This window comes from Ambystoma mexicanum, chromosome 5p, assembly GCF_040938575.1.
Source record: "Ambystoma mexicanum isolate Mex_15411 chromosome 5p, UKY_AmexF1_1, whole genome shotgun sequence".
In the NCBI taxonomy this organism is placed as follows: Eukaryota; Metazoa; Chordata; class Amphibia; order Caudata; family Ambystomatidae; genus Ambystoma; species Ambystoma mexicanum.
The window spans coordinates 721,529,095-721,550,768 of record NC_090930.1 but is presented as its reverse complement, the minus strand read 5'-3'; the positions used below and the strand labels follow the sequence as shown (position 1 = coordinate 721,550,768).

The window sequence follows — 21,674 nt, the reverse complement described above, 5'->3', positions numbered from 1 at the left end:
CTGTGCAGCTGGTAACACTGATAGACATCTCTGCTTAGAGCTGTGTCCTTTGAAGCTGGGGTGAGCAAGGATTTTGTGTGTCCATTGTTTATTTTTTTTGGAGGTATATTTACTCCTGATTTGTTTTGAAGGGCGTATTTGCCTGTTATTAGGGAGTTATGTGGCTAGTATTGTGGTTATCTGTAGGGCAGACAATAGCTAAGACATGTTGAAAGTAATGCAGAGCTTTAATTTAAATCATATTGTCAGAAATGTGTTTTATCTTGAGTAAGCGTTTATTCTTTATTTTTTAATAAAATTAATTGATAACATTAAATGCAACCACTGATGAATGATTCACAAATAATTATTGGCAGATGATGTCCGGGCACAAAACCGTAAGAAACATTTGCCATACAGTTGCTCATAGCCAGAAATAACAGTACATTACAAATGTACAACTAGCAGTATGAGGGCCCAAGAAACCTAGTAAAATTCAGACAAGACGTTTCCATTATTTTTCCAAAGACACTTTTTTTGTTTCAAGTGACTTTCTTTGCTACAGGAGTTGCTTGAACATAGAGATATGTTTCACCACATTTTACTGTGCTCGATATATTCATTCTTTTTAACTACAGTACTTCTTAGGTCACAAAGTTTCTGGCATGTGCCCAAGAGCCTACTGCTCTGGTTTTGAAGAGAATCCTTCATACAAGATGTGTAAATGAAAATATATTATTTATATGTAATCTAACACTAACCTGTTTCCTTAATCTTTTAACTGCACACTTCATTCTGCTTTTCCACAATACTGCAAAGGAAGTAATGCAATTGTTTTACAAATACCCACATGTTTAATCAGAAGCACTGTCTCGCTCCTTAATCGTTTTATTGCTTGGGCTATTGTTGCAGATGGCACAAGAATTACTTGAACCCTCAAGATGGATCAAGGATTTTTTAGTTTGTAATGGGCACTATGGCTGTCACTTTGTTTCTCATATTGAAAAGCACCTCTGACCTTACCCGGGCATACCCTGACCGCAGGTTAGTAAATGGTGAATATTGACCCACAACTGTCTAGGATCTGGATCTATCTTGCACTGATTTTGTGGACTCAAAGGCAGGATGTCTTTTCTTGCTTCCTAAACCTGTCCCAACTCTATCCATTGGTTGGAGTTCTAAAGGGGTATAGGCGTTTGTCTTTTACGATGCTCCCTTTCTCCAATTCCTATCTTTCACTTCACACCTTCTACAGTTACACCAGCCCTTACCTCCTTCCCTCTTCTGTTCCTCCATTCTGTCTTTCGTTCCGCGTAAGCTTTGCCTCCACCCTTGGGTGTTACTCCACACTCTCCCCACTACTACTCCCTCCTGCACATAACTTACGAAAACTCCATCCACCTCTTACCCAGACACCCACCTTTCACTCTGTCCCAAACACTTCACCTTCAATCTTGTAAAACCTCATCGCATCCATCACACTGTCACACACATACTCACAACGGAGTACCACTTGCACTCACCAGCCAATAACTCACCTTCCCTAGAAATCGTCTCCACGCTCTGCTGCCACTTCCTTCCTCTTGCTTGTCACTTCTTCCTCTTCTATATCCTCTGACGTCACCGAAAAAACTCACAACTGTCCTTTTCATGCTCCCCGTTCTCCCTTCATTGGATCACTGGCCAATCTAGCTCAGTCTTTACTGCCTGGGAGGTGTCCGAAACAGAACACTCGAAGCAGCATACATATGTTGGTGTAGAGATCCGAAACAAGGAGTGTATTGTCTGGATTGCTCAAAGGCCTCTGGGGAATAGATACAGGAAGTCTAAAGTTTTTGTAGTTGAAAGGATCCTTGCTGCCCTGTGCTCTTGTGAGCGAGTGGAAGAAGTACAGATAAAGCACTACACTTCTGAAAGGAAGTAACTATTCTTTTATTGAACGATAAGAGTTTACATTTCCCAGAAGTCGTTATATTTTGATGCATCCGTATATTTGTAGATTAGGAACAACTCTGAGCCAATATGTTTAATACAAGCAACACCCTAAAAAGAGAGTGCTAGTTTCAATAATGAACCTACTCCACCCATCATACACATTGCACTCTAATACAGTGTTTGTCTGCTCCCAAGAATGAGCAGTGTGCTATGGGTGCAACGTGGCTGAGCCTGAATGCCCAGTATTATTTTGTATGGGGCCATTTACCACAATTAATCCTGAGTGGCAAAAACGGCTCATCATTTGCATTAGCACCCTTCAAGGGGCCGCTGGCCAATCACAATGCTTGGAACGCAGGCTGTATGGTCTGATACAAGCCTATGTTCAAGCACCCTGGGTGCTGCTAGCCAGTGCCCACTGAATCCCCCCTGCCTTTGAGCACCCATGTAGTTGCCTACATGGGTACTAATGGTATCTTTTTATAAAAAAAATTAAATCTTATCCTTGTTTTTCCTAAGTCAGTTTTCAATGTTGATGACACCAGGCAAAGTTGTTTATTTATTTTTCCTCTTTATTTAAAGAAAGACACATCATTAGCAACTGTGTAGGTAACTACATGGGGTACCTAGTCAGTTTATTGCAAACAAAACAGTGGTAAATTTCAGAGTGGACAATAACACCGAAAAACAGTGCAAACATTAATTAAAAAAAGGGTAGTGGGGTAAGGGGTTAAAATGAGTCGGGATAGGTTTGGGGTAGCGATAAAAGATAAAAAAAAACAGAGGGCTTTGGGTGACACCTTTCCCCCAAAATTAAAAAAACAAAAATTAAAATTGGTGTTTTTCTGTTTTGTCTGCAATGAAATGTACTGCCCTGTAATTGTGGTTGGTAAGATCACATATAATGGGACTTTTCCCTGCCTCAACTGCCAACACTGCTCAAATATGATCAAGGGTGATCACATCAGACATGTCAATACAGGCAAGAAAATTCCACTCAAACAGTATGCCACATGTGATTCCAAAAACGTCATCTATGCATTACGATGCCCGTGTGGTAAATACTACGTGGGTAAAACTGCTAGAAAGGCCAAAGAAAGATGGACGGAATATAAATCTAACATCAGAACGAAGAACATTGTCACCTGTCTACAGACATTTCTGAGACCACCACCATAGTGTCGCCCAAATGAGGGTAGTAATACTGGAGGTACTACACCCACTTCCAAGAGGGGGGGGGAAATGTACAAAAGAGATTATCCCAAAGAGTTATACTGGATTCACCGTCTTGGCTCACTAAATCCATTGGGAATCATTTAGGACTACTTTTTGAGTCCATTTCTATACACTAACATTATCCATTTCTATAAAACATTAGCTATGTAATATGTCTATTCCACCATATAGGCAACTTTGGTATAGCAGAGGATGAGGTTTACATGTTATTGTATAAACACGAACCTTACTAGAACACCCTTTTGTAGTATAATTGAATATATCTATAATCACATGGATACATATTTTTTGTAATAGATTGTGAACCCAAGTCTGAAACAGCTGAGAAACAACTATCATGACTTTATGTTGATAAAAATGTTTAACTTGATACACCCATGTGGTAAGAACTCATGGGTTACCATATTGACCTATCTCTTAGAGGATTAAGTATACCAACTTTTGGATCATTAATCACTACACATGATTTTTACTTCTTGATCGACCATACACCTGTTGCATTTAAATTGCATTTAGATAAAATACCACGTTTACCATTGACATGACACCTGGTATTCCGCTTACATACCTTTAGTTTATTATGTATTCATGAACGGCACCCACATATACACACCAAACATTTACAAAGATGTTAGTGACTCCATCCTTTTTGGATTGAACATAAGCGTTAAAAGTTTGTTCATTACATTGAAATCCGTCATTACAGACTCATTAGTCACTCTGCATGCGCATTGTGACGTTAGACACCATTACGTGATCACGTCTTCTTTTTACAACTTTTTTGACTTATGCCGCACGACATAACTCAGACGTTTCATCAGATGTTTCTGAGGTTACCACGCCACGACGTTAACACGTCATCACTATGACGTTTTTATAATGAACATTTTCAGACAGTTCACTGTCTTCCACTCACAGCAGGGGAAGCTCCAGCGAGTCCTCGAGATTCCTCCCAGCGCTCCTTGAACACAGCGTATATTTGAACAAGTACGTTTTTATTTAACAAACACACACGTTATTACCCGTTCGCCGTGTGACACTAGCTGATGCAGAACCTTTGTGTTCTTGTTTCCCTCCTAGGCGACCTGCTTGGGCTGGGATCCAGTCCCTTGGTTCTTTACCTACTCCCGTGACCGTGGTCTATTGGGATATATTACTCCCTCTCAACTCCATGGGTCCACCATCCACAGCAATGTCCTGAGTTTAACCACCACATCTTTGAATCAAAGGTCAGCATTTACCTTTGTTTTCTGTGCTAATTGTATCCAAGTTCATCGGATGGAATTTTACAATTTTTATTACTTCTTTCATCATTTCACCAGTTAGTGACCTGTTCCCTTGGATGGACTGTTTCTTTACATACATGCCGATAGACATTTTCCGTTTCCTCAGAATCAATCAATCCTTTTGGAAAGATGCACTTTAAAAACACAAGGTCAGTTTTCTTTAGTTGAAAGTTCAAACTTACCTATTATCACACAGGGTATATTCCTTAGTTTCTAAAAGGTTGTTTCAAGTTCAATAGGCAGCTCTAAAATGTAAAATGTCATGCAAATTATGTACAAATATATATGATGATATCTGTGCAATATCACATAACGTGATCACATTCACATTGTAACCTGAATTGGTTTGGTATAAGGTTTCTTACCATGTATCTTGTCTTTGTATTTTGCAGGTTTTTTGCATAATTAGAATAAAAAACTATGTACCTTATTAAGTTTCTTAAATGTCTTTACTTTTGTAGAAACTGTGAATTATCAATTCTGCCCCTGATGAAGAGTGAAAGCTCGAAACGCTTTGGGCCATCAAATTAAGAATACATTTTAAGTTCTTGTGTTAAATTCGGGAATTGTCACTTATTAATGTTTTTGTATGAACAAATTGGCCTCTACCTATTGTATAGAAGTAATGTATAAAAGTTATAACCAAATAACTGCACATGGTCACATCCATATGGTTAAATTATTTATCTGTTGACACAGATTTCAGACAGTGTGCACGGGACTGGAGTTCCCCATCTTGGTAACACCACCTTTTTTTCCGTATATTTACCAACCCAGATGCCAAGGTTGAGATCATCTCCCCCTCACCTCATACACCTTTACATTTTCATTAGATTCATTTTGATCAAAATATCATGAATATTGTCACCAATACTTACTTAATATAGGTGTGCAGAGTGTTGTACATTTTGGTAAGATCACATATAAACCCACACAGTTGGTAATGGCGATATGCCTATTGGGGGCGGGACGACCCTGTCATTAATGGCACTGCTGCCCTCGTTAAGGGACCCTCGCTTCACTGGGGCCCTTAACTCGGGTGGCGGGCCGTTATCGATGAGGTTGGCCCGCTACCTCTGGGCATATCGCCCCAATATGCCAACAGTTGATAGCCTGGCTTTCTTTTTAGCAGAGAGATCGGATTTTCTTTGCTAGTAGTCATGTGAAAAAACACATTTGGGGTTAACTTGCTTCAGTAAGGGTAACTGAAATTGGAGAGAGGGGGTAGGTGCATGTTTTCCCCCCCACAGATACTGGCTCCAGTTTCAAAAGTACGCAATTTGGAGCACGGCTCAGTATTGCATTAATGTTTGTAATTCTTGGTTGTCTGCAGAGAGGTTATGGCCAATTAATGTACGAATGGCTGAGCATCAGTGTTTCACTTAGAAATTGTTTAAACCAGCAAAATAAGTGGGAATATAAAGTCAAGTGTGTGTGTGTGTATATGAAAAACGTTGCGATCTATAAAAGTTGAAATCTACAAATGTTGGAAATGCCAATGCTGAGGTCTCACTTATATTTGTACACTAAAGATCACCTCAAATATAACCACCATTGCTAAAATCTTGACAGACCTTTTTTTGGATTGTTGGCAATGTGTTAATAGTATTTTGCGTTTAGTTTACTGTGTGCTTGTTTGTACTGGGCATGTTAATATTAGTTATATGTGAAATGTTGACATTCTCAATGTTTATGGACTTCCTAGAGGGTATTTGTCACACAACAGTAATCCCACTGTGCACACAATGCCTTCCTACTGCGTGGGCGCCACTATCAATTCTGTAACCAGAAAGGAAGGTATCACAATGTGTGTCCCCAATACATCCCTTTCGGGATCGCAGTGGATCTCTAGATTCCTAAAAAATAACAGACCTTTGATTCGCTTAACTATACATCAACCAATTTAATACATGATGAATCAATATCAAATAATAATACACATCAAATGTTCATGCAGAATATAAAACATTCAATAAAAAATAGATTGTTTTTGCATGCATAGATAACCTTAAAATCAACAAAAATGGATATCACAAATCAGCGCATGTTATAATCCTTTACACTTCATCAATACACTTCTAATACTAGCCCAACTTGTACAAGTTTTTGTCCTTTTCAGCCTCAATGCCAGACATTCATCAGGGGCAATACAAACATCATAGGTGTAAGATATGGAATATTCTTTCTCCCTGGTAACTTCTTTGACTCTGATTTCTTGAAGAAAAACCCTACAGCAGGATACAAAAAGGAACATGCATGTCTGTAATTAAATATCTATCTTAAAATCGTCTTATAATTAGACTTCTTGTGTAGAACCCTTTCCCCGCTGGTTCTTTCTACATCTAAACTGAATGTACCTACCTTGGTCGGACTCAAATGTTTCCATTTAATGTTGCCAAAACGAATATACGTCGTGCTTCACTGCCCTCTTTAATGTCGAGGTGACAGTCCACTACCTTCTTGATTTGCCTGTAAAATAAACAAAAACACCTTTTCTCAAGTTGCATTTTTTTCATACTACTCTTCTTCCCTTGCATTGAAGTCTTACCTCTGTACACGCAATCATTGTCCTTGTCTCTGAGTATTGTTCTGAAACTCAGCCTTTTTTTCTTTGCTGGTGCCCGATAATGCTGCAATACAAAAAAGGTTACCATAATGCTTAATACCCCATGTGAGACACCCCGCTTTGACTGCATACGTAAAAAGGAAGCTGCTTTGTAGCCTGTACTCCCAAAGGTGTGCATCCCTGAGGGAGGCTCTCTTTTGCTTTCTTGTGCTTGGCGTATGTTCAGAGGGATCCTAGTTGCCACAGTGGATTCCTGCCAATGACGCACCATAGGTCAATATATCTGCTAAGGGAGAGCCCTCTGCTCTAATATCGAATACCCCACTCCCACACTTTACCTGCATCAATCAAGGAAGACGGCTACAATACCTCCAACTCTGAGTGTGACTCCATGGAACCTTGGGCAAATTACACTCACGGGACGCTTTTGCGGAATTACGGCACATGATGACATATTCATGCTGGGTCACGCAATTGCGGCGCGCGATGACATCATTGCGCTATTTCAAGCAATGTCATAGATGCGCCTTTAGCTAATGTGCTCAATTATATAAGGGGTCCATACTAGCATGACCCCCATTGGGCATGGAAAAAAATATCCATTTTCTATTATTTTCTGAACTCTCCTACTAGCAAGGAAAGGAGCCTTATATTCTCTAGGACATTTTCCCTTCCTCAATACCCAGAAATTTCTAGATAATTGGCCCAGAGTATTGCACACTCTTGCACCTCATAGATATTAATAATACTTTTACATCTGTCCTGTCATAGATTGCCCTTGGCTTATACATTCTCAGTCATTCCAACTGATTTTCACCCAAAACGCCTTTCCTGTGTCATCTGGTATTCCTATTTGACATGTGCAAATTATTCAGATGGAGAGTCATCTCCTAACTATACACACATGTACACAAATACCCTAAACCACGTATATATTGCTTTTGTAAATGTCTGTTTCATTTGTATATACCCCTCTTGTATTATATGCCTGTAAATAGGCACCTTTTGTATACACCCTCTTGTAATTAATGACTTACATGTACATTTGATACCTTCTCTGTTGTAACTAAGCTTTGCATATACTTGTAAATGCTGCACCCTGTTTTCCCCGGGTATGAAGCGGATTATAAATAATAAAACAAACAAACATTGTCAATTATTCTTTACATGTATATCCTCAGAACCATATAACCAGAACGATTCCCTACAAGGGTTGTTCTACATAACCTTATGCCATTCGATATTCTCATTTAGGCCATTAAAGTGAGTTTTAGTAATAAATATAAGTTTTTGCACTAAGTTGGGCAGTTTCTTGTTTACCTGATCTTTGGAAATACCTTTGATTCGCAAGAATCACCCACTCAAAATCTGTGGGACTGTGGCCTTTGTCTATAAAATGTTTCACCAATCGGGCAAATTCCATCTTGTTCTTCACACAACTCTTATGTGCAATCATTCTGGTTTTACATTCGTTTTTTTTCCAATATGGAGAAGTGCTCATGGCAATAAACCACGTTTTCTGTATTACAATTCGTATGTTCTTTGAGCACTCAGTCCCTCGAGAGCCACAGGTTCACAGGCAGTGTTTTTTTTCCGTCTGTCTACACATTATGCAGTTGCCACAGGGATGGTGTCCCACCACGTGTGGTGTACCTCAGAGCGTCCCCTGTTGGGATTCCATGTTTACATTATCCCTCCTGATGTCGTTTCTCATCACCATATTGCAAATGTTAGTACTTTTCTTAAAAGCTATGAAAGGTGGTGGTATGGTTTTATTCAGAACTTTCTTCCAATTCTTTTTAATTATCCCTTTGATTTTGTAGGATAAATTGCTAAAGGTACTCACGAACACCAAAGGAGTGTTTTCCTTGTTATTACCGGTCCTAGCATTATGTTCCAACAAAGCCTCTGTTGTTGTTGAATGCTCTTTTAGCAGTTTGTCTGACCAATTTTCGCAGATAGCCTCGACTTATCAATTTGTCTGTCAACATATTTATCCCTTCCTCATAAGAATCTCTTGTACTGCCATTTCTTTTCAAGCGTATATCTTCCGGTTTCTGATTTATAATCTTCCTCAATGCATTTACCTTTACCTGTTCTATGTCTGTCGGTCTTGTTAGCGCTTTGAGACCTGCGGACGAGTGGTGCTTTACAAAAATACTATAGAATAGAAGCATAAAAACTTGCCAAATGGCAAGTTATTTCTTACATGACACGCATGATGGCTGCCATAGTGCAGTAGCACATGGTCGGTATTCTTAGTGTATGGGCCTCATTACGACCCTGGCGGAAGACCATGGTGCTATTAGCACCATGGTCCATGCCGGTAAGTTACCGACTCCGCCATGGAGAAAGGGGGAATTACCACCCCATTACAAGGTTGGCGGGGCGGTAATTCCCCCTTCCTCCATGGCCCTTCCCCATTCCCATTTTTGCCCCATAGGGCTCAATGGGAATGGGGAAGGCGCTAATTACGGTGCCGCAAATTGCGGCACCGTAATTAGCACCAAGGTCCCTTTGCGGGTCCCTACTTTAACGGCTAGTGTACACCAGCCGTTAAGGTCGGGTCCCGCAAAGGGACCTCGTAATTAGGCGCTAATAGGTTAACGGCGCCGCAGCCTTTTACGGCGCCGTTAACCCATTAGCGCCTGGGTCGTAATGAGGCCCTTTGTCTTCACTAATAAGTGACCACTGTCCTAATATATTGTGATGTCTAGGTAGTTCACCTCTTTATTGCTCATTTGTGCCGTGAACCTCTGATATCTACTCTGGCCATTAAGCCAGGTCACAAACTCATTGGCCTCATTAGGTCTCCAGTTCATATTACAAAAATGTCATATATATACCGTAGCCACTTTGCCTTTAAAGGGATTAAGATCTGAATATATCGCCATTTGTTCAAGTGTCTACATATAGATTGGCCAAATTAGGGGCCATTGCTGAACCCATGGCAATGCCTTCTATTTGCATAAAGAATTGGCCCATGAATTAAAAACATTTTATTTGTGAGGGCCATTTCTGTACACCACATTTAAATGCATTGCTGACCGGATGGTTGTCATTGCGTTTCAATACAATTTCCTCAACTTCTTCCAACGTAGCGTGCTGTGGAATATTAGTGCAGAGGGCCTGAATGTCTAGACAAATGAGGAGCTTCTTAGTAGGCTCAAATTCCAATCCTTTTGTTTTATTAATGACATCCTTCGTGTCTTGCACTAAACATTTAATGTTCCAGATGAATGGTCTCAAATAAAAGTCCACAAGTTTGGACAAGGGCTCCAACAAGGAGTTAATCCCAGAGACAATGGGTCTACCAGGGGGGTTCTCTAAACTCTTATGTATTTTAGGCAAGTCATAGAAGATGGGGTACCCTTCCATTTTCCTTAACTAAATACTCCCCTTCCTGTTTGCTTATAAGCCGCATTTCCACGGCTTTTGCCACTTTCACACTAATGATCTTGGACAGTCTATTGCTGGGATCTTGTGTGATTTTAATGTAGCAGTTTTCATCAGCCAATAATCTCAAGCACTACCCTACATAGTATTTTCGATTAATGATCTCTATGGCACCCCTTTGTCTGCCTGTCGAATGGGTTTCCTATTGGTTCCCAAACTCTTAAGGATGGTTAATTCTGCTTTACTCAAATTAGAGTGTTTGGTTGTCACCTTAGATTCTAATGCTGCAATTTCCTCCAGATCTTTGCTTTCGAATACCAAGGATTCTGCAGAGTGGATATGTATGGGGGCACAGAAAATTGATGGATTGCGTAAGCCTCTGTTGTTATATTCCCCAAAGGTCTGATCTTTAAAGAATTCTCTAAGATGTAATTTAAGCATGAACCTCTGGAATTCCACTCTAAATTCAAAGGGATTGTGATATTTGGTTATCACAAAGTTTAACCCTTTATTTAGAGTCTGTTCTTCCTTCTCCGAAAGTTTGATACTGGAAAGATGAACAGCCCTTGTAGCTTTGTGTCTGAATTTGATCGAATTCCCATCTTAGACGATTGTTTCCTCTGCCCTGAAAAGGTCGTCGTTGTCCATTGTGGGATGAGGGGCTCCCTCTGGCCCCCCTACCTCGTTTCATGCGTCCATTGTCACTACTTTTCCCACTCCGCCCTGTTGCCCCGGGGTCATCATTGTCACCTGATGCCCCGTTTTCACTGGAACTGTAGGAGGTATTTCTGAAATGGACCCTTCGTTTTTGTTTCTGTCCTCCTTGGGCTGCACCCCATTTGTAATCTTTTGTAATGTATGGGAATATCTTCATGAGTATAGGTTGACAGATCTTTTTTCATTCTTTTAATTCTTTCTGTTACAGACTCCACCTTAAATTCACACAGCTCCTTCATATGGGCTTCTAATTTAGTTTTGAAGGCCTCTGTCAAATTTCTTTTTCATCTCTTCTTGGACAAGATTCAAATCAATTTCAATCTTCATAGTTGTATCCTGGGCTGTTTCAATAATGAGGACGAATCCATCCCGGCCACATTTGTTGGCAATGTAGCTCCATTTCAATTTAAACTCGTCCTTATCGAGAAAAAGGCTAGGTTCGTTCCACACCACTAACACCTGTGGTAGTGACTGGTTTTTTAAATACTCCAGATGAATGGCTGCATGGAGTTCTGTGCGTATGAATGTCTTCCTTATTTGTGCCAATTCATCCCACAGATCATTCTGTCTTCGATCACCTAGGTTGTTTTCTAAACCCAAAACAGGCAAGGATTAAAGTAACTGCTTAACATAATCCTCATCGTATTCCAGACACTTGTCTGCTTATGTGGCCATTTCTCTACAAGATGGATGTAAGGAACCCTATAATGGTTCCCAATTGTATGGACAAAAATTACCAAAGAGTAGTACTTCCAAGAGAGTAACCATAACTTTATTTTATTTGTTTTCCCGACTGATATCCTAGATTGTATAGGGGGAAGATTTTTTTTTGTAGATGTTGGTCTTCATGTATAGTTCTGAAGTGTAAGTTGACTTGCTATTTATTTTAAGAGGCGATTTCCACACTATACAGCATTTATCCAGGATAGTAGCGCATATTGTACAACAAAAGTAGGACACCAGATAAAATGGGTTTCTCTGTCTAAGATAGTTTTGCAAAGGTAGCGGGCGCCCCTCTCTCGAAAGAACAGACTTGATAACCTGTTCAGTGGTTATTAACCACTTGAGAGTTCGCAGCCGCTGCTTTTACTCACTGTGCCTTTCACAGATGGGAAATATCCATTTGCATATCAGTCTTTGTCCTGCCCAGGGGCAGTCCAGCACCGAAATGCAATGGCAATTCCAACCTGAACGAGAGTACCACCAGCAACCCCATACACGTGTTTCACCCTTGTTGGGGATCATCAGTGAGGTGAAGCTGATGCCTCTAAGCACAGTGAGAGGGAGACCACGACCTTTTTTGTATTTGTCTAAGATGGCTACGTTTGTGGATGTTAATTTCTTTAGACCTAATAATTTTTTTGCTTTTGTGTTGTAAAAGTGGTGAAAGTATCCTTGTTTTATGGTAGAATGTACAGTAATATAGGGATTATCATGTGACAATGTGTTGCTTTAGATGAAACTGTGTGCGATTTTATGAAGGGGGCTATCGATATGGGTTTTAATTATGGGTTACGCAGGACTTCCTAACATTCTATATGTTTTTTAGATTGGTGTTGTGTGATGTTTAATAGTCCATGCCGTTGAGTCATTCTCCCATTCTCCTGTATTTTGGTTTTGTTTTATTGAAAGGTGTTAAGAGTGAGAGTCCTCTGGTAACATTATTTAAACATCTCTTAAATTCTAGTAGCCTTTCTTTAATTATAATGCTATTATCATGGCATTCCAACCAAATTGAATTGTTCTGACTGAACGGCGACATAACGCCCACTGGTGGTTGAATTGCAGCTTTGATAAATGATTGCTTGTGTGTTTGTCCCCTATGTGAACATCCAGGGTAAGGATTTCAAGTTGCTAGCTACTAACCAGCCATAAAAAGTTGCTCGCCACCTCCATTCTATACATACAGCACAACATTTCATACTCGCCAAGAGTAAATGATCACTAGCCAATGGCTATGGTGAGTGCACATTTTTTACCATCAAGTGCATGGTTGTGAAAGTATGCACATTTACACCATATGCTTTATATTTATACAGTACATGAATTATGTAATACAACTATGTTACTGCCATGCTTTCAAGTTCACAGGTAATTCAGTTCTCCTGTGTGCTTAGCTATGAAAACTGTTCTTAAAATGGGATAGATTGATGGTGACTCATTCAACAAGGAGCGGCATTCTTTTCATCGAGATAATTAGCACCTATTGGTTGATGTTACTGATCGGGAGTTGTATTGTAGTGAAGATAGTTAACACCAATTTATAAGGATCTTGTCTGACTAGTAAATATTTCTTGGTGGAGATAATGGTGAATTACAGTGACTATCACACAACCTGTATTTAATTTGTTTTGATTTGTGTGTGATATTTAAAAGCTATGGTGACTTTGTTTTACGTCACACTTAGGATTTGTTGAACCAAATGCCGAATTTGTAGAAGTAACTGTACTGTAACATTTGCATAGCAGTTGACTCGTTATATTTATGCAAGCGGGCAGACTGTTTTGTAGTTATGGATATATTTTATTAAGTTATTTTCAGTAAAATAGTGCACATTATTTCTATTTATTTTGTATTTGTTTGTGATGTACAATATATAAGGATACTTTAATCCAAATAAATATTATTCACTTCTACTGTTTTATAAGAGGATGAAATTGGCGTGTTTCTTTTGGATTATATTGTGTATGGGTGCTCAAATGTTTTGTGGAATTAGTTCATGCCATACACTTTGTGTAGTTTTAGTGTTTGTGTGCTCAATTATTTTTGGGCGATTTTGGTTGGAGGTAGATGTTAGGCATACAGAGAGAATAGTATGTTCTATTTTTTTATTATAGATGGTATGTGGGCAGCTATTGGGGTAACCACCCACCCAAATACTATGACTTGTTTCACTCCAAAAGCTTTGCTGTGATGACATTTTTGTATTTCTTAGATTTTTAAGAATATGAATGCTAGCATGATGTTTGAGACCATGCTGACTTCGCTATTACAAGTACTTTCATACATTTGAATATTTTGGCAACTTCATAAGCTGCTTCAGCATGTAATATATTGTTTTCTATTTTTGTGGCGTTGGACTTGGAGCATGAATAGTCTGTGTAATGTACTTTAACATATTTAAGATGTAATTCCTGGGGATGCTGTTAATACATATGCTAATAGTTTATCAAACGTTACTCGACTAGGTTCCTTTTACCTGTATTTACTTGACCATTGGTGCACAAGAATGTTTGTTTATAATCTGTATACTCAATGATATGATGTGGCATTTATAACGCGCCTGTACATAAGTGTTTCTAGGTGTGACGAGACAAGAAGGGGGAACGAAGAGAGGACAAAATAACGATCTTACTAGGCCTTGTGTCATTCAATTCACGCACGTGCGGTGAAAAAGGAAGGGGAGAAGTGCAGTTAACTCACAAGTGGAGCCAGCAGGTGGCTTATAAGTACAAAGAGAAGGGACTGTAGGGTTGCAGATACAGACCCTTAAGTGTTGGGGAGCCCAGAGGCAGTGGGAGGGCAACTGTACATGCAGGAATTCAGGGTCCATATCGCTTTGTAATCTAGTAAAGAATTCTTTTTCTCCAATATTTAATTTACAATTCATTTCCTTTAATGTGGTATCTGTAATTTATTCTTGTATCATGGCTGCCAGAACACAGTGCATTGCTATTTTTCCCCATTTCATGTTATGGTTTCCCCTAGTCCAGTTGGTTTGTTAGTTAAGAATTCCTGAGGTGTTCGGTGTCATTTAGTAATTTTGTTTCCAGTATTTCTTCTTGCCCATTTCCTTCATGGAGTGTTTTTTTGGTACTTTTTATTGATTTGCATTTTTAACAATTGAAGAACATGCAAGATTTGATGCATACATTGCATATAACAGTTATCATACAGACAGGCACAAGGATGGAGATATGCACATGACAACACAGCAGTACATTTGAGTTAACGATTATACTCCAGTTGCCAAGGTTGTCCTGCCCTTGGTTGGAAGGGGATTAGCTAAGTGGTGAACAATTTCTGGCCACTCCCTATGCATTGTTGTTGAACCCCAAAGATCAAGATATGGCAAATTACAAAGCATAATTAAATTGACATTTGTGTATCACAGCTGGTGATTTCAATTACCCACATCTCACCCTGCATTCCTCTCGTGCCCTCACGGCTTCCCCAATCCTCTTTTCTCTGTTCACTGCAAGTTCAAAAGGGCTCATGGAGAGAGAGTGCAGCAGTAATCCTCTCCTCCACTCTTAGAGCTGAAGACTTGTGTGGGAGTGCTAGCCATGAAAAGGGATTTCGTTTTTCAAATAATTTACAAACCAGAAGTATTTAGGTTGATACGTTTATTAATCTAACTACATTCTGTTTCGCAAAGAGCAGTTTATGTACACTTAATTATTTTGAAAGACAGTCCTGCGATTCCATTCCTAAATGTTTACATAATGTGTAATTACAGTATTTCTGCCTTAAAAACTGCATTATCTTGGTATTTTTCAGTAAAGTTTAGGTTAGTGTATCTAAATCATATAGTGTGAACTATATTTCATTTTGTAGGGGAAGTTGCATCATGTTGACAAGTGAACACTTTTGAAAATGTACTTGATCACACGGCCAAATGCTTTTGGTGGAAACATTAGTTCTGTGAGCTGCTGGTTACATACATATGTGGTACTGGTGCTCAGCCCATGAACTGATCATAAACTCCTTGTCATTCTGTCTTATCACCCTGCTGCTTTTAAACCAGCTACCCTGAAAGTGTGATGTTCGTAAACGACAATCCACTCTTCTTAGTCTTACTTTCTTTCCTCTTACACAATGAATACACCAAGCTAACTAGCTGTTTACGCAAAGTAGCGATCCATAGTCCCATGTAGACTGTACATCTGCAGACCTACTGCAATACCATAAACTGCAGTTTGTCTCCAGAGCTTGCTTTGCTCTAGGATTATGATTGCTTTATACATTAGCACCTGCGGGAGAAAGCTGGCCAATCAGTAGCCCGGAAACGCAAGCAAAATCCGCAGGTACTGTCCTGCGTTTCATGCCGGCCCGCTGTGCCTCTGCCAGGCTTGCCCTTGTCCTTGAAGGTGGTGCCCCAGGCCGAGTCGCCACTGGAGTGTCTCACCAAAGTCCCCCATTCAGCCTCCATACACGCTCACTTGCACAGCTCCTGGCCCACCTCCAGGTCCTGGGAATAGTTATTGGCAATTGCAGACATATGTGCAATTTCTTTTGAAGGGAAGCATGCATTGTGCAAAGCCTGTTTTCTTAAAAACCCTGGGGACTGCTACATGTGGGAGGACCAGATGGGGGAGGCGACCTTGTAGGGACGACATGTCGTTGGATTAAGTTACATATTCCCTACTCCCTTTCGGGGATGTTCCATTACATCCTCATGCCTTGATGGCATATTGGAACACTCTCTCTCTAAACCACCTGCCAAATCTACTTCAAGAGCTTCCCAATATCGTCCAAAGAATAATGTACCAACAACTAAAACGAGGAAGAAGTTGCCAACGGGCATGATTGCTCCCAACAAGATCCAACCTCTGTTTTCCCAACATCACATAAGGAAACAGTATACCAGCAACTGAGACGAAAAATAGGCAGGGAACAATGATGATTACTCCTAATGCAAACCAAAGTCGGCGGTCTAGTTGCTGGCAAAATTCAGTTTGCCCGACATGGTTCAAAACCATGCCGGAAGAGAAGCATGCAGCTCTCCAGCTCAGGGCAGAGCGAAGTACCGGTGGCTACATGGAGAAAGGGAGCCAACCAGGCAGCGACATGCTCGAACATGTTCTGCAGAAACCAGAACAAAGCGTGAGGAAGCGAGTCGTGCTTCCTGACCGCTGAAGATATTGGGAAGCTGACCGAAGCCTGAATGCCTGCTGGAGGTGCTGCCAAGAGCAGAATGCGACTCGAGAGCCGGCGGAAAACCAGACTTGGGGTTGGGAACGCTGCAAAAGCATAAGGAGAATAACAGTGAGCCCAGGCAAAGGGTTGGGATGCTGAAGCACTTTCGGGCGGCAGAACGAAAGCCCTAGACTGTGGGACTGGGGCCCTCAGTACTAACTTGGTGGATGCCAAGAACGGAAACCAGAGAGACAATGTGTTAGGCAGAATCCTGTGCAGTGCCCTTAGGGACCACTACACACAATTAAGACTACAAGTGGTAATACAAGTTCACCTTTGGTACAAGCCTGTACTACTATGTTAAAGTGGTAGCAGTAGCGGAGCAGCCAGGCTTATCGCAAGAGTATATGAGCAGTAGCAGAGATTACACAAAGGGACCACAATTACTGTGACTCAAGCAAACATTGACTCAAGGTTTCAGGTAAAAAATATAAGTACATTTATTTTTAAACCATCTGTAAAACACAACACTTCTATTAATTCAAAACCACACGTAAAACACACTACAAACAACCAATTCACTTGGTACAGTATTACTCAAGGTAAGTACCCTATGTTTTAACGGACCGGTGTTGTGAAACAAAAGACGTTACCGGAATACATATGCAATCACTTTTTGACAGTAATGACAGTTCGGTCTTACGAAAGATACGGGTATCCGCGGAAAGAAATGTTACCGGGGCAAAAACTCACTCAGCACCTGAGTTAGCCAGAGCGAATTGGGGGCAAAAATCATAGGCAATACTTTTGTCAAGGCAGACAGAATCCGAGAACCCTCGCTGACAGAAATACAAAAGTCAATAGGCCGGAGCCAGTGTCAAGTGGAACAGAGTTCCTATTGTCGAGGCTCACACAGTCAGACAGTTCAAGATTCAACGTTGCCAGGAGTACTTGGATATTGTCAACAGAGGAAGCAAAAGTTATAAGGAGGAGGGAAGACGAGGGCAAGCCTTGGATGAGGAGAAAAGGGATTCACTCTAGTTCCTCGAAGCAGGACACAGTACCTTATTCAGGAAAGAAGCTGGTGCCACAGCAGTTGTTCCTGGTAGTTTCCTGCAGACCCACGGTTCCTGACGCTTCAGTCAAGGAGACGAGAAGGACATCGTCTGGAGGGGTCTGCACTAGCCAGGGATGAAGCCAGCAGCAGCGGGGGCGAATAAAAGGTGCGCTCCTTTTAAAAACAGGAGAGGCTCTTCAGATGGCTATCCAGACCACTACAGCAGCGTGCAGCGATTTCGGCCACGAAGCGGATCCTCTGGCTGTGAAAGATGAGCTGGTTGACCCCACCAAGCTCAAGGGAAGAAGACTCCGGACTGGATCTTCTCTGGTCGTCGAAGGGTAGCTAGCGCAGGACAGCAGCAGGGCTTAACCGGGACGGGGTAGTTGCAGCAGCCGTCTTCTCCCCCGCTTCTCTTCGGTTCCTTGTAGTTCCAGTGGAGACTCTGACTTCCAGCCCAAGAGTCCTGCTTTTTATGCGAAAATCCCCCATTCACACATCCTGGCTGTCGATCACGCGGCGGGGGGTTGTCCAGCCCAGAGAACCACCTCAGCCAATCATGGCAAAGTGCGACTTGGGTTTCCTAGGAGACCGTGTGCAGGGGGTGACTACACCCCTCCCTCACATTCAGCCCACCTAGACACGCATGCGCCTAGAGGAGGGCTTCTTGGCAGAAGCCTGTCAAAAGACGGTGAACAAAGAAAGCAAACCTTGTTTGCCGCGCAAAGTAAAACACACAAAGGACTTTAACAAAAAGAAATGGCGAATAAACCCGACCGGAGCCAAAAGAAAAAGTATTTGGTCAAGCGAGTTTATGTTCAAGGCTAATATAATAGCCTAAAACATTACCACGTTTAAATAGTATAATCGCGGTAGATAAGTTAGGGTAGATACCACTGTCACCAGCCAAGTCTAAATGTTAAAAGAGCAAAACAATGCTCTAGGAGGTACAGATAAAAAGGACTAAGGATTAACCCTTTCCAATACTCCATGTAAGATGGGGTGTACTGGATCTGTGGTTATTTGACTATGTAAAGTTAATGGCAACTTTACCCTTTTCTGGGGGACAGTAGTCAGCCCCAGAAATGGAGTCGGTGGGAAGTCTAAAAGACAACCCTGTATCACTGCACTGAAGGTGCTGTGTAACACACAAAAGAGTGGGGCTACTGAAGAGGTGTACACCAGAGTCCACAATTTAAAAAACAGATGAAATACACATGGCAAAACACTGGTAACAGTGAGTGGGGGAAAAGCTCACGCTCTTACCAAGTGGAAAAAATAAACTCCAGAAATCCAGCAAAGCTGCTGAGGCACTCACTAGGTAAGGGAAATTAGCCATTGAATGAGAATTCTCCCTAACACATAGCATGGTGTAACTCAAAATATACCAAGTGTTGGCAAAGCCAAGTGTTTGGAAAAGACTGCGTGCAAGTCCTGGAAGGGTAGTATACCAGGCAAAGTCAAGTAAGTGTGATGAACAATCTTAAGAAGAGAATCTCAAGACAGAGCTGTGCTCTTAAGATTGTGAATCGTTATGAATGGGGAAAAGAGCCTGCCCGAGAAGTACACCAGGTGATTTAAGAGTCTGGAACTTGCAACCAAAGAATCCCAATGATGAACTTTACCCTTTAAGATTTTTGAACTGTCTTGAATGTGAAAGGAAACCTGGGGGATGGAGCCATTTTCTCAGGAATAGTGAACACATCAAGAGGAAGGAGTTGTCCTCTTGAGTTAGAAGAAACCTGGTTATTCTTTGATTGAACTTTTCATTTTGAAAGAAAAGGAATCTGGGTAAGGGAGTCATTCCCTGGGACTGGAAACATTGTCCACTTAGATCTTTTTTTGGAATTTTCCTTTTGTGTTGAATTTGAACATTTGTGCACTTTGAAACTCAGAGACCATATCCTTTGCACCTTAGTTATTTTAAGTGTGTGGGCCAGGATTGGATTTTGGACACAGGACACATTTCTGTTTTGGACATCTTGACAAATGACAGCCCCATTAGTTTTGGTTGAGGTAGGGAAACTCCTCATAGAATATGGAAAGCGGCATTTTCAACCCCTTTATCATATAATAAACGTTTATAACCAGAACATAAGTACTCTGTGTCTCATTTCTGACTCCTCAGGGTGCAGAAGTATGACCGACACAGTGGTGGCCTGGTTTCTGGCAGAAACTTATAGTTATATGGAAATAAGAAAAGAAAACCCTATCTTACCCTAACTCTAAGAGGGGCTTCCATGTCTCAACAAAAACTATGAAATGTTTCAGAATTTTCAAGAACTAAGATTCCACCTTCCTGTGTCAGAAATCTGTTAGCAACCTTTACACTTGCAAATAAACTAAAAGGGGTTTGCTATCTTCTTGGTTCAGAAGAATGACTCCCGTCTTCTGAACAGGCACAATTCCATGTATCAGAGACTGGTACTTGAGGGGATGGTACTCTTCCCCAGGTCGCAATTCTTTTCCCAAAGGTCTAAGCAAAGTTCCAAAGTAGCAAACATACTCTGGTTCAGAAAGAAACAAATGTTCCATCTCCAAGTTCCGGTATCAAGAGAATGGCTCCCTTCTCTTGGCTCTTCAGTGTTCACAAACACCCCGGAGGGGTGGGGGGCTAACTCCCTTTCCCTACTTCTTTTGGCACCTTGCACTGCCAAGAACATCCCTCTCTTCTTGTGACTTCCCTGGTTCTCTCCAGGCTTCTCGCAATAAGAGATTGCTGCTCTTCTCTTGGCTTTTGACAATGGGCACAAACACTGCAGGGAGAATTACCCCCTTCCCCTGACTTTCAGCTCTGTGTCCAGCCTGCTTTTGCAGCCAACCTGGTTCACTACCCTGCCAAGTACTGTGACTATGAAGATCATGGATGAGGCTTTTCTTCATATGGGTGAGAGTCCCAGACTCACTTTTCTTCTTTAGGTCTTCTGATAGACTATTTTATTTTCCTGTGTGGCCTGATGTTTATAACAGTCTCTTCACTCTGGTAGTTAGGGTCCTGGGCACTGTATGACTGGCTTTTCTCGCCCCTTCTAACTTGACACCAGCTTTCTCTCCCCCAGCGCCTTCACCACAACCCATGTACCTTATCTCATGGTCCATGAGGGTTCCGGCTCTCTTGGCACCTGCAGTCATCCGTGATATTTGTGGGGCTCCCCTCGACTTCCTTCGGTCTGCGGCCGCTCTATCGTGGCAGTCTTCCTCCTGGCAGCGTTCCTTGCGCTTGGCAAACTATGTGGGCTTCAAGGACACCTGGAGGCTCTTTCCGCCAGCTCGCTATCTCTCCCTCTCACTGATGCTCGGCTCTGGTCATTTTGGTTCCCTTCTCAGTACTCTTCCGCCTCCAAATCAGTTCTCAGCTTGCTCTCACGGTTCCGCCACGGTGGACTTAATCACAAACAGTCCTTCTTCCCTTTTTATTGTACGTTTGAATTCAGCTGGTTCAGGTTGTCTAGTCTGCTCATGTTAGTTCCGCTTGGTATTCCACATTGCTCTGTCCCTACTCCCCATCTCGGTGATGCTTTCACTCTCTGCTGGGTTGTCAGTGCTCTTCTTTGTCCTACTTTCGGAGTGTCTTACGTAAGCAAACCTTACTTTCCTCGTCTCAGTATTTCCAGAGGGAGTGATACGATCTACCCTACTGAGA

The 21,674-nt window shown here is 41.4% G+C and overlaps 1 protein-coding gene across 1 annotated transcript in view; it reads left to right on the top strand.

Moving 5' to 3' along the window:
• LOC138480572 (uncharacterized) overlaps positions 1-21,674 on the top strand; it is a 188,652-nt gene that overhangs the window by 729 nt on the left and 166,249 nt on the right. The window lies entirely within an intron of this gene.